Genomic DNA, 3421 nt, shown 5'->3' on the forward strand with positions numbered 1-3421 from the left:
TGCAAGTGTTTCCTGTCATATAGCTATGCAAAGATTTGATTTCAAATGTGCTATTAAACTAATTCTTGTTATGATTTTAAATCTGTATTTAACCAAGTAAAAAGAGGTGCTAAAGTCTGATTTTGTGGTGGCTGTGCTTTAAAATTAAATTATTATAATCTTAATTCAAGTGATTAAGGCTTTTGAAAGTCTGACAGTAATCAGTGTTGAGCACTACTGTAAGGTTAACCCTGCCTGCTTTAAATGTTTGAAAAGGATTAACAGTTGAAAACATTAGAACTTTAGAAAAGTAATCAAATGTAATCAGTTACATTACATTTAATAGTGTCATTTGTAATCTGTAATCTATTACATTTCCAAAGTAACCTTCTCAACACTGCATATCGGTGACTAATAAAACACTTTTACAGCATTAAGCTTTGTTCATTTCTATTTGTATTAATACGTTTAACATTAAGCTAGGCTACTATAATACATGCACAAGAGTATGTTTATACATTAATATTAACCGAGATTAATAAACGCTGCAAAATTGTTTAAGTTTAGCTCATGATACACATTAATAAATGTGTAGACGCTTACTGTACCACCGAAGTACAGCTGGAGAAGCTCGAATACCATGTGCCAAATGTCGTTTTATGGCCTCAGTCATACTTTCATTCTGATAAGGGGGAATGTTTGAGTGCACACTTAAAAATAACAGACTCCGTGCACAATTCTATCCAACTTAAAATGTATTATTTACTGCAGGACTATAAAGTTACTATATTAAACAATACAACACAAGATTCCTATCTGTATTTTTGGCAGTGGAGTGTTTAGTGTATTGATCATTTTAAATGTTGTTTATGGCCTCTCTTGAGTTTCACACACATGCCACAGTCTTCCACCCTTGTTTGTAATGCAATTGTTCGGCAACAGAAAGTCAAACAGACATTTGGGGAGGAAGTGCACTCACTGTCTCGCTTGATGGAGTGAGTTACAGTCACAGGATATTTTCCTCTTGAATGAATTCCTCCTGAAAGAATGGACCGAGATAAAGACAGCACTGCGCCACATGGGTAAGCTCTCCTGGGGTTTTACTTGTTTATTGGTTCTCTGAATGGCACAGATTGCATTAATGGTTGATATCTAATAAACAGTCATTTAGCAGATGCTTTTATCCAAAACATGTATATATATATATATATATATATATATATATATAGTCATGGCCAAAAATATCAGCACCCTTGGTAAATATGATCAAAGAAGTGAAAATTAATCTGCATTGTTAATCCTTTTGATCTTTTATTAAAAGAATTCACAAAAATCTAACCTTTCATTGGATAATAAGAATTTAAAATGGGGGGAAATATCATTATGAAATAAATGTTTTTCTCTAATACACCTTTGCAAAAATTAACGGCACCCTTTTACGACATACTTTTTGAAACCTCCATTTGCCAGTTTAACAGCTCTAAATGTTGTCCTATAATGCCTGATGAGGTTAGAGACACCTGACAAGAGATCAGAGACCATTCCTTCATCCAGAATCACTCCAGACCCTTTAGATTCCCAGCTTCTTCTCTTCAGTTCACTCATTTTCTACAGGGTTCAGGTCAGAGGACTGGAATGGCCAGCAGAAGCTTGGTTTTGTGCTCAGTGACCCATTTTTGTGTTGTTTTTGAGGTTTGTTTTTGTATTATTGTCCGGTTGGAAGATCCAAACATGGCCCATTATAAGATTTCTAACAGAGTCAGTCACTTATTGATTTTTTATCTGTTGGTATTTGATAGAATCCATGATGCCATGTGTCTAAACAAGATGTCCAGGACCTCCAGCAGAAATATAGGCCCACAACATCAAAAATACAGCAGTATATTTCATTGTACACATGGGGTACTTTTTATCCCTGTGTTCACCAAACCCATCTTGAGTGTTTGCTGCTAAAAAGCTCATTTTTTAGTTTCATCTGACCATAGAAGCCAGTCCCATTTGAAGTTCAGTCGTGTCTGATAACTGAATATGCTGGAGTTTGTTTTTGGATGAGCGAGGAGAATTGTTCTTGAAACCCTCCCAAACAACATGTGCTGATGTAGGTGCTGTGACCCCGAGACTCAACTATTTTCTGCAATTCTCCAGCTGTGGTCCTTGGAGAGTCTTTAGCCACTCAAACTCTCCTTCTCACCGTGCATTAGGACGATATAGACACACGTCCTCTTCCAGGCAGTTTCCTAACATTTTATGTTGATTGGAAATTCTTAATTATTGTCCTGATGGTGGAAATGGGAATTTTCACTGCTCTAGCTCTTTTCTTAAAGCCACTTCACTAATTTGTGAAGCTCAATTATCTTTTGCTGCACATCAGAAATATATTCTTTGGTTTTTCTCATTGTGATGGATGATTAAGGGAATTTGGGCTTTGTTTTCCCTCCTATTTATATTTCTGTGAAACAGGAAGCCATGGCTGGATAATTTCATGTTCATAATCACCCTGGAGTGCTCAAAATTGTGAATATGAATGGGAATATACTTCAGAGATATTTTACTCATAAGAATTTCTAGGGGTGCTAATGATTGTGTCTATCGTGTATTTGAGAAAAACATTTTTTTCATAATGATATTTCCCCCCATTTTAAATTCTTATTATCCAATGAAAGGTTCGGTTTTTGTGAATTCTTTAAATAAAAATAACAATGCAGATTAATTTTTACAGCCTTCTTTGATCATATTTACCAAGGGTGCCGATATTATATAAAATATATATAGAAAAGCCCAACAGGTTAACTTGCTCAATATTAACATTGCTAACACTGGGCTTTTATTATAGGGCTCATTATTAAAAGTAAAATAGAGACAAAAAAAGGAAAAAACTACTGAGAGGAGTTATTATTTACAATGATTGATATTCCGATGTGTTTCTGCAGCAAAATGTTTGGAATAAAAGTTAAGAAGAAACACAGGAAAGGACACAAGGGTGTTGTAATCGCAAACAAAAACGCTCTAGGTAAGACCATAAAAGCAAACACTGTTACATAAGTAAAGATGTAGAGCATTTCACAAGGATTAACTGCATGGTTTTGTTGACAGAGATATTCAAATCCATAAATTCCGACTTACGGCAGCTGATCATTACAAAGGTTTATAATGCTTGTAAACCAATTCTGACTGAGCTGGTTTAATCTTTACGTTTTAGAGGCTGAGCCTGAAACTAATCCTGATGAGCTAAACGTGGTAGACGTACCCCAGCCTGGACTCGCTGAAGCGTCCACCTCTGCACCCGCTTCCTTCAGACAGACAGCTTATACTAAGAGGCACTTTTTGTTTTTCTCTCCAAAATTTACACAGTGCAATGTGTAATTTCTTGTAGTTTATGTGCAGCATGTTCATGTTTTTCCTTTTTCTGACTTAACAGGTGTAAACCTGTGGCCAAGATCTT

The sequence above is a fragment of the Onychostoma macrolepis genome, chromosome 09 (assembly GCF_012432095.1).
Source record: "Onychostoma macrolepis isolate SWU-2019 chromosome 09, ASM1243209v1, whole genome shotgun sequence".
Classification (NCBI taxonomy): domain Eukaryota; kingdom Metazoa; phylum Chordata; class Actinopteri; order Cypriniformes; family Cyprinidae; genus Onychostoma; species Onychostoma macrolepis.